General features: G+C 50.0%; 1 protein-coding gene across 5 annotated transcripts in view; it reads left to right on the top strand.

The window, feature by feature from the left end:
• The window catches only part of znf521 (zinc finger protein 521), a 313,369-nt gene that overhangs the window by 224,660 nt on the left and 77,809 nt on the right, over positions 1–10,900 (top strand). The gene's annotated exons all lie outside the window — the stretch shown is intronic.

Genomic DNA, 10,900 nt, shown 5'->3' with positions numbered 1-10,900 from the left:
AAACTGAACACAATAGACAATAGACAATAGGTGCAGGAGGAGGCCATTCGGCCCTTCGAGCCAGCACCGCCATTCAATGTGATCATGGCTGATCATTCTCAATCAGTACCCCGTTCCTGCCTTCTCCCCATACCCCCTGACTCCGCTATCCTTAAGAGCTCTATCTATCTCTCTCTTGAATGCATCCAGAGAATTGGCCTCCACTGCCTTCTGAGGCAGAGAATTCCACAGATTCACAACTCTCGGACTGAAAAAGGTTTTTCCTCATCTCCGTTCTAAATGGACAGGTGGCCTCACCTCCGTCTTGTACAATCACAGATGTCTGTGAATTTGGGTCTTGAATGCTACGTCTGGTTTGTTTCTGTGACTGTCCACAGTGAGTGTGGTTATCGGGCTGGTGTGTGTGGGAGAGGTCTTTCCATCACTGCCTCTCTTTCTCTGTACCTACCTCGATCTCATTCCCTCTCCCCTCCCACTCCACCTTTCTCCCTCCCTCACTCTCACTCCTTTCCCCACTCTCCTCCTCCCCCTCCCTCTTTTTCTCCTCTCTCCCTCCCCCCACCTCTCTTTTCACCCTCTCCCATCTCCCTCATCACCCCCTTTCTCATTCTCCTTCATGCCTTTTCTCGTCTACCTCTTCCCTCTCTCCACCTTACCCTCCCTCTGCCTCTCCCCCTTATTCTGCCACCCCCTCATTCTCTTCCCCCCTCCCCCTTTCCCCACTGCCCTCTCTCTCTGCCATCACCTTCTCTCTCCCCCTCTCACTTTCGCTTCCTGTCTCTCTCCCCTTTCTCACTCCTTCTGCCTCACTGCCTCACATAGAAACATGGAAAATAGGTGCAGGAGAGTAGGCCATTCGGCCCTTCGAGCCTGCACCGCCATTCAATATGATCATGGCTGATCATCCAGCTCAGTAGCCCGTACCTGCCTTCTCGCCATACCCCCCTGATCCCTTTAGCCACAAGGACCACATCTAACTCCCTCTTAAATATAGCCAATGAACTGGCCTCTCACCCCACTCGTCTTCCCCGCCACCCTCTCTCTCTCACTCCCTCCCCTCTCTACCTCTCTCTCTCTCTCTCTCTTGCCCCTCTTCCCCTTCCCCCTACTTCCTCTTTCTCCCTCCCTCTCTCTCTTTCACTCCCAACCTCCCCCTTCCTCTCTCTCTCTTTTTCACTCTCCCCCTCTGCCTCTCTCCCTCTGTTCTCTCTCTCTCTCTCTCTCTCTCTCTCTCTCTCTTGCCACCGTTCCTGTGACGTGCCCTGCCACAGTATCTCGCTCGCCTGGCGCTCCCGACGGGGCCGATTCAAATTAAACCAGTGGGAAACTGAGCCCCAATTCCCGCCTGACGATTCCCCTCCTTCATCAGCATTCCAGCAAAGAGAGTAATTAAAGCAAAAAAATTAATTCTGGTAGGAGCAGAGGAGGCACAAAATAACTGATATTAGAATCACGGTGATGAATGCTCTATATCAAGGCACCTCCCCTGGGAGGATGAAAGATTTCACAGAGTTTTTTTTAACATATCACAGTTTTCTCATTATGGAAACGCAGAGTAGATTGCCGAGTGCACGCATGATATGTTAAAGGAGTCAGTGTGTAAAAAAAAAAACAGACACTTGTTCACCAGATATATCTTAATTAGTGGCCTCTTTAGTCTGTGGATACACAGGGTGTTCTGATGATAAATAGTGTTTTTTGGGGGGCTGAGGTATGGAGGTGGATAGTGGGGGGAGAGAGGGGGGTGGGCAGAGTTAAGGCATGTCTCTCTGTCAGTCCGCCCGCTCCTCTGTGCTGTAATTGTACCCAGTTTATTACCAGCTGACACTGGGACGCTGACATAAATGGAACCATAAAACCGCGCGGCACTGACTCCGGGAGATGTGGCGGGCCATAATTGAAGGCATTGAACACACTTGCCTCTCGTAAGGGCCGTGCCAGTGATAACGCCGTGCCTGGGTCTTGGAGTTAATCAGTGGGGAATGGCAGGAGAGAGTGTTTGCTCGCTCTGATTTGTGTCTGAGCTTGGGTGCATGCATGTAGGCGCGTGTGTGTGTGTGTGTGCGTGTGTGTGTGCACGTGTGGGTGTGCATTTGTGTCTGTGTGCATATGTGTGTATCTGTGTGCGTGCTCGCATGTGTGTGACTGTTTGCGTGGGCATGCTCATGCATGCATACATTCATCTATCGGCTTTCATGCATGTATGTGTCCATGCCTGTATGTGTTTGTGTGTGTGTGTGCCTGTGTTTGTGTGTCTGACTCTGTGTCTGTGTGTATGTCTCTGTGTTTGTGTGAGCATGTGTGTGTGTGTGTGTGTATATGTGTGTGTCAGTGCACATGTGAGCTTGTGAATGTGTGTGTGCATAATGTGTGTGTGTGCATAATGTGTGTGTGTGCATAATGCGTGTGTTTGCATGTGTGTGGATGTGTGATCATGTGTGCATGTGTGTGTGTTTGCATGTGTGTGGATGTGTGATCATGTGTGCATGTGTGTGTTTGCATGTGTGTGTTTGCATGTGTGTGGATGTGTGATCATGTGTGCATGTGTGTGTTTGCAAGTGTGGATGTGTGATCATGTGTGCACGTGTGTGTGTTTGCATGTGTGTGGATGTGTGATCGTGTGTGCACGTGTGTGTGTTTGCATGTGTGTGGATGTATGATCATGTGTGCACGTGTGTGTTTGCATGTGTGTGGATGTGTGATCATGTGTGCATGTGTGTGTTTTTGATCCCCCTGGATCAGGGAGCAAGATGGCAGGCAGATGATTGGAGTTGTAGTTCGGGCAGCAGGTTTGGGACGAGTGTGTTTACTAAGGCCGGAGGGTGGGAGGCAGTGAGGGGGCGAGGGAGGGGACGGAGAGGGATGGAGGTTTCTGCAGAAGGCAAGCAGTTGCAAGAGAGTGTAGATGCTGGAATGTTGAGTAGAACACAAAGTGCTGGAGTAACTCAGCGGATCCGGCAGCATCTCTGGAGAAGGTGGATAGGTGACATTTCGGGTCAAGACCCTTCCTCAGACTGACTCTGTGGGGGTGGGGAGAGGAAGCTGGAAGAGAGATGGGGCAGGACGAAGCGTGGCTGGTAATCGGTGGACACAGCCGGGGGGGGGGGAGGGTTAATAGGCAGATGGTTGGAACAAAGGGCGGAGATGAAATAGAGGTATGAGACAAAAGGATTGAAGAGTTGTAAATTGTGAAATCAGAGGAAGGAATGTAGGTGGAGTGGGAGGGGAGACATAGGTGCAAGTCCAGGTGAGGCACAAGGAGGGAGGGAAGAAAGGGGGATGTGGGGGAGAAAGGGGAGGGGGGTTTGTTAGAGTTTATCTAAAATTGGAGAATTCAGTGTTCATACTGTTGGGTTGTAAACTACCGAATACGTTACCCAATAAGCTACCCAAGTGATAGGTGGATATCGTGGAGGGGGGTATGGTTAGCAGATGGATGGACAGAAGGCTACAAGGGCAGAGGCAAGCGAGATGGGAGAGATGGACTATGGGCTAGTGGAAAGGAAGAGGGATCTTCTGCCAATGTGGAGTTGAGTTTTGAATATTGTCACGTGTACAGTGAACCCACGCTGACCTGCGGTCACCCCGTACACTAACACTATCCCACACAGGAGAGACAATTTACAATTTTTACCGAAACTAATTAACCTACAAACATGCTCGGCTTTGGAGTGTGCGAGGAAACCGGAGCACCCGGGTAAACATGGGTCACTCACACCTGGTAAACACGGGTCACTGGGAGACGTGCAAACTCCGTACAAACAGCACCCGTGGTCAGGATCGAACCTGGGTCCCTGGTGTTGTGAGGCAGCAACTCTACCGCTGCGCCACCGTGTCAGCCCAGAATTCACCTGTAGATAAGATCTGGTCTTGGCATCATATCATCATATATATACAGCCGGAAACAGGCCTTTTCGGCCCTCCAAGTCCGTGCCGCCAAGCGATCCCCGTACATTAACACTATCCTACACCCACTAGGGACAATTTTTACATTTTACCCAGCCAATTAACCTACATACCTGTACGTCTTTGGAGTGTGGGAGGAAACCGAAGATCTCGGAGAAAACCCACGCAGGTCACGGGGAGAACGTACAAACTCCTTACAGTGCAGCACCCGTAGTCAGGATCGAACCTGAGTCTCCGGCGCTGCATTCGCTGTAAAGCAGCAACTCTACCGCTGCGCTACTGTGCCGCCCACATGTTCAGCACGGACATTGTGGGCTGAAGGGCCTGTTCTTGAGCTGTACTGTTCTATGTTCAATGTTTGCCCCGACTGTTTAAGATTTTATTAGCCTTAAAATGGATAGTTGTGGAGTGATTCCAAATCTACCAGTTCTTCAGATTTAATGACCGTATTTAAAATCGAATAATGACACTTGCCAGGAATTTAACCAAAGACATTGTTGTGGCAAAACCTTTTCCCAACGGCGGGACTGTCGTATGTTGAAAGACTGGAGCGACTGGGCTTGTATACACTGGAATTTAGAAGGATGAGAGGGGATCTTATTGAAACATATAAGATTATTAAGGGATTAGACACGCTAGAGGCAGGAAACATGTTCCTAATGTTGGGGGAGTCCAGAACTAGGGGCCACAGTTTAAGAATAAGGGGTAGGCCATTTAGAACGGAGATGAGGAAAAACGTTTTCAGTCAGAGAGTTGTACATCTGTGGAATTCATTGCCTCAGAAGGCAGTGGAGGCCAAGTCTCTGAATGCATTCAAGAAAGAACTAGATAGAGCTCTTAAGGATAGCGGAGTCAGGGGGTATGGGGAGAAGGCAGGAACGGGGTACTGATTGAGAATGATCAGCCATGATCACATTGAATGGCGGTGCTGGCTCGAAGGGCCAAATGGCCTCCTCCTGCACCTATTGTCTATTGTCTAAGAGGGGTGGCACAGTGGTGCAGCGGTAGAGTTGCTGCCTCACAGCGCCAGAGACCCGGGTACAATCCCGACTACGGGTGCTGTCTGTACAGAGTTTGTACGTTCCCCTTGTGACCGCATGGGTTTTGCTCCGGTTTCCTCCCACACTCCAAAGACATACAGATTTATAGGTCAATTAGCTTGGATAGAATTGTAAATTGTCACTAGTGTGTAGGATAGTGCAAGTGTAATCGGTATGGCCCGGTTGACCCGGAGTCGGCAGGCCGAAGGTTCAGTTTCTGCGCTGTATCTCTAAAGTCCCTAATAGAGTGCATGGATTTAAGGTGAAAAGGAAAAGATTTAAAGGGAACGAGGATCAGGTTTCTCACACTAAGGGTGAAAGGAATGGGTGCATGGAACGAGCTGCCAGAGGAGGTAGTTGAGGCAGGTACCATAACAACACTTGAGTTTAGTTTATTGTCAGGTGTACCGAGGTGCAGTGATAAGCTTTTGTTGTGTGCTGACCAGTCAGCGGAAAGATTACACATGATTACAATCGAGCCACAGTGCACAGATACATGACAAAGGGAAGAAAGTGAATAATGTTTAGTGCAAGATTTTTTTTTTAGATTTAGAGATACAGCGCGGAAACAGGCCCTTCGGCCCACCGAGTCCGCGCCGCCCAGCGATCCCCGCACATTAACACTATCCTACACACACTAGGGACAATTTTTACATTTACCCAGTCAATTAACCTACATACCTGCACGTCTTTGGAGTGTGGGAGGAAACCGAAGATCTCGGAGAAAACCCACGCAGGTCACGGGGAGAACGTACAAACTCCGTACAGACGGCGCCCGTAGTCAGGATCGAACCTGAGTCTCAGGCGCTGCATTCGCTGTAAGGCAGCAACTCTACCGCTGCGCCACCGTGCCGCCCACGGTGAGATAAAGCCAGCAAAGCCAGATCAAGATAGTCCAATGAGGTAGATGGTAGTTTAGGACTGCTCTCTAGTTGTTGGTAGGGTGGTTCAGTTGCCTGATAACAGCTAGGCATTTAAAGGACATTTGGACAGGTACATGGATAGGGACATTTGGACAGGTACATGGAAAGGGACAGTTTGGACAGGTACATGGATAGGGACATTTGGACAGGTACATGGAAAGGGACAGTTTGGACAGGTACATGGAAAGGGACAGTTTGGACAGGTACATGGATAGGGACAGTTTGGACAGGTACATGGATAGGGACAGTTTGGACAGGTACATGGATAGGGACAGTTTCGAGGGACAGACTCGAAATTGGAGGAACAGCACCTCATGTTTTACTGGGGCAGCTTACAACCCAGCGGTATTAGCGATGATTTCTCTAATTGCAAGTCATTCTTGCATTCCCTCGCTCTCCGCCCCTCCCCCACCCTAGTCGTCCCACCAGTTCCACTGCCCGCATCCATATATCCCTTCGTTATCATCTCTTCCACGGCCAACAATGGGCCATTGTGGGCTCCACCTTCCCCTGCTCTTCGGTGCCGGCTCTGATTTACTCTGACCCTTTTCATCTAGTTTCCCTCTCCCCTAATTCCCAGTCTGAAGAAGGGTCCCGACCCGAAACGTCACCTATCCAGACATGCTGCAGAGACCAGCCGAGTAACTCTGGCACTATGTGTCTGCTTCTCTGGTTCGGTGGGAAAGGCATCGGTTTATTTTAGACTTTAGAGATGCAGCGGGGAAACAGACAGGTGGAATTTACGCAGATGGGGCGTCTTAGTTGGCACGGGCAAGTTTTTTTGGTTTTTATTAGATTTAGATTTAGAGATACAGCGCAGAAACAGGCCCTTCGGCCCACCGGGTCCGCGCCGCCCAGCGATCCCCGCACACTAACACTATCCTACACCCACTAGGGACAATTTTTACATTTGCCCAGCCAATTAACCTGCATACCTGTACGTCTTTGGAGTGTGGGAGGAAACCGAAGATCTCGGAGAAAACCCACGCAGGTCACGGGAAGAACGTACAAACTCTGTACAGACGGCGCCCGTAGTCAGGATCGAACCTGAGTCTCCGGCGCTGCATTCGCCGTAAGGCAGAAACTCTACCGCTGCGCCACCATGACGCCCTGTTGGGCCGAAGGGCCTGTTTCCCTGCTGAATGACTCTATCACTCTCTAAGACTCTATGAGCACAGAAATGGGCCTTTCAGCCCACAATGCCCATACCGAACATGATGCCGTTAAACTAATCCCCCCTGCCCGCATGTGATCCATATCCCTCCATTCCCTGCATATCCGTGTGCCTGTCTAAAAGCCTCTGTTGTTACTGCCTCCACCAACACCCCTGGAGATGCGTTACAACGGCAATGGTCAGCATGGAAGAGTTGGACCGAAGGGCTTCTTTCCATTTAGTTTAGCTTAGTTCACTTTATTGTCACGTGTACCGAGGTGCAGTGAAAAGTTTTTATGTTGCATGTTAACCAGTCATCCAATGGAAAGAATATAGACAAGAGACAATAGGTGCAGGAGTAGGCCATTCGGCCCTTCGAGCCAGCACCGCCATTCAATGTGATCAAGGCTGATCATTCTCAATCAGTACCCCGTTCCTACCTTCTCCCCACACCCCCTGACTCCGCTATCCTTAAGAGCTCTATCTAGTTCTCGCTTGAATGCATTCAAAGACTTGGCCTCCACTGCCCTCTGAGGCAGAGAATTCCACAGATTTACAACTCTCTGACTGAAAAAGTTTTTCCTCATCTCAGTTCTAAATGGCCTACCCCCTTATTCTTAAACTGTGGTCCCTGGTTCTGGACTCCCCCAACATTGGGAACATGTTTCCTGCCTCTAATGTGTCCAACCCCTTAATAATCTTATATGTTTCGATAAGATCCCCTCTCATCCTTCTAAATTCCAGTTTATACAAGCCTAGTCGCTCCAGTCCAATATACACAATAACAATCAAGCCGTCCACAGATGCGGCATAATGGGAATAATGTTTAGTGCAAGATAAAGTCCAGTAAAGTCTGATTAAAGATAGTCCAAGGGTGTCTAATGAGGTAGATGGGAGGTCAGAACCACTCTCTGGTTAGTGAGTGGGCGGTTCAGTAACCAGAAACTATCCCTGAATCTGAAGGTGTACATTTTCATACTTCTGTACCTCTTGCTTGATGGGTGAGGGGAGAAGAGGGAGTGACTGGGATGAGACTGGTTCTTGATCATGCTGGTCCTTGACTTTGCTGAGGCAGCGTGAAGTGTAGATGGAGTCACACTTCGTTATAGTTCTATGGCTCCTTCAGGGTGATTGAGAGCAATGGGGAACTTGGCACAGGTGAGGAGATGGAGTCCAGGGCAGATCAGCCATGATCATGTTGAATGACAGCCCAGGCTTGGTGGGCTGAATGGCCCACTCCTGCTCCTATGTTGATGGAGAGACTCAGGGAATTGCAGATGCCAGAACTGTGCATAGCGCACAAAAAGCTGGAGTAACTCAGCAGGTGCGGCAGCATCTCTGGAGAACATACATAGATAACGTTTCGGGTTGGGACCCATCCTCAATCTGAGGGCAGGTCCACCACCGATTTTCTGGCATCCTTGGTTCCGTCAACGAGTGACGTCAAACGCTCATCGTGTGTTAACCAAGTAATTCCCGGGATCTCGTCTCTCGGTCTCGTTCTCGTCATTCTCGTTTGTGTCTCTCTGTTGCTCCAGCCCGCTGGCCGTCTGTTAAAGGAAGCAGGTGTGTTCGGAGGATGTAAAGTGAGGTGGAATGGTGCTGCAGTGACTGCAGCTCCTTTACAATCTCATGATAATGGGGGCAGGGATGGGTGCACGCAGAATGTAATGAGATTTTAAAGTGAAATGAAGGGCTGACATTTTAATCCGCAAATTAATCCTCTTATCGTAATAAATCTCCAGTGCAACATCTTTTTAGGATGCTTCTTTCATTTATTGCGCATTTTCCTTCAACGTTTCTCCAGTGAATATTTGATCGCGAGACCCTGGTCTGGAGATGTCAGGGTTCACTGGGATGATGTAGGGGTTCACTGGGATGATGTTGGGGTTCACTGGATGGAGATGGGGTTTCACTGGGATGATGTTGGGTTCGCTGGGGTGATGTCGGGGTTCACTGGGATGATGTTGGGTTCACTGGGATGATCTTCGGGTTCACTGGGATGGAGATGGGGTTCACTGGGATGATGTTGTGGTTTACTGGGATGATGTTGGGGTTCACTGGATGATCTTGGGTTCACTGGGATGGAGATGGGGTTCACTGGGATGATGTTGTGGTTTACTGGGATGATGTTGGGTTTCACTGGGATGATGTTGAGGTTCACTGGGGTGATGTTGTGGTTCTCTGGGATGGGATGTTGGGGTTCACTGGGATAATGTTGGGGTTCACTGGGACGATGTCGGGGTTCACAGGGTTGGAGACGGGGTTCACTGGGATGATCTTGCGGTTCACTGGGATGATATTGCGGTTCACTGGGATGATGTTGGGGTTCACTGGGATGATGTTGAGGTTCACTGGGGTGATGTTGGGGTTCTCTGGATGGGATGTTGGGGTTCACTGGGATAATGTCAGGGTTCACTGGGACGATGTTGGGGTTCACAGGGTTGGAGACGGGGTTCATTGGGATGATGTCGGGGTTCACTGGATGATGTCGGGGTTCACTGGGATGATGTCGGGGTTCACTGGGATGGAGATGGGGTTCACTGGGATGGGATGTTGGGGTTCACTGGGGGCAGTGATGTCAGGGTTCACTGGGATGATGTCGGGGTTCACTGGGATAATGTCGGGGTTCACTGGGGCAGTGATGTCGGGTTCACTGGGATGATGTCGGGGTTCACTGGGATGATGATGTTGTGGTTCACTGGGATGATGATGTTGTGGTTCACTGGATGATGATGTTGTGGTTCACTGGGGTGGGGTGGAGATGGGGTTCACTGGGGCGGTGATGTCGGGGTTCACTGGGATGATGTCTGGGTTCACTGGATGATGTCGTGGTTCAATAGACAATAGGTGCAGGAGGAGGCATTCGGCCCTTCGAGCCAGCACCGCCATTCAATGTGATCATGGCTGATCATTCTCAATCAGTACCCCGTTCCTGCCCTCTCCCATACCCCCTCACTCCGCTATCCTTAAGAGCTTTATCTAATTCTCTCTTGAATGCACTAGGATGATGTCGGGTTCTCTGGGATGGGATGTTGGGGTTCTCTGGATGATGTTGGGTTCACTGGGATGATGTCGGGGTTCTCTGGGATGATGTCGGGGTTCTCTGGATGGGATGTTGGGGTTAATTTGGGATGCTGTTGGGGTTCACTGGATAATGTCGGGGTTCACTGGGATGGAGATGGGTTCAGGGTTGCAGCGAAATAATTCTAAACGTGGTTGTTGATTTGTTGCACCCTTTATACTGTATCTGTACACTGTGGACAGCTTGATTGTATTCATGTATAATCTTTTCTTTGAACGGACAGCACGCAACAAAAATCTTTCACTGCACCTCAGCAAACGTGACATTAATAAACTAAACTAAACTGAACGAAACAACAGCAAATGTCACCTATCCGTGTTCTCCAGAGATGCTGCCTGACCCGCTGAGTTACTCCAGCACTCTGTGTCCGTGTTCTCCAGAGATGCTGCCTGACCCGCTGAGTTACTCCAGCACTCTGTGTCCGTGTTCTCCAGAGATGCTGCCTGACCCGCTGAGTTACTCCAGCAGTTCAGTTTAGTTTAGTTTAGTTTAGTTTGTACATACAGCATGGAAACAGACTTCTCAGCCCACCGAGTCCGCGCTGACCAGTGATCATCCCGCACAGTACCACTAACCTACACGCACAAGTTACAATTTTTACCGAAGTCAATCAACCTACAAACCTGCAAGCTTTGGAGTGTGGGAGGAAACCAGAGCACCGGAGTAAACCCACGCGGTCACAGGGAGAGCGTACAGACAGCACCCAGAGTCAGGATCGACCCCGGGTCTCTGACGCTGTGAGGCAGTAACTCTACTGCTGTGCCACCGTGCTGCCCTTCTGTGTTCTAATTGA

This window comes from Rhinoraja longicauda, chromosome 4 (genome assembly GCF_053455715.1).
Source record: "Rhinoraja longicauda isolate Sanriku21f chromosome 4, sRhiLon1.1, whole genome shotgun sequence".
Lineage (NCBI taxonomy): Eukaryota > Metazoa > Chordata > Chondrichthyes > Rajiformes > Arhynchobatidae > Rhinoraja > Rhinoraja longicauda.
Note: the sequence above shows the minus strand (reverse complement) of the source record. Positions and strands in the feature narration are given on the sequence as shown.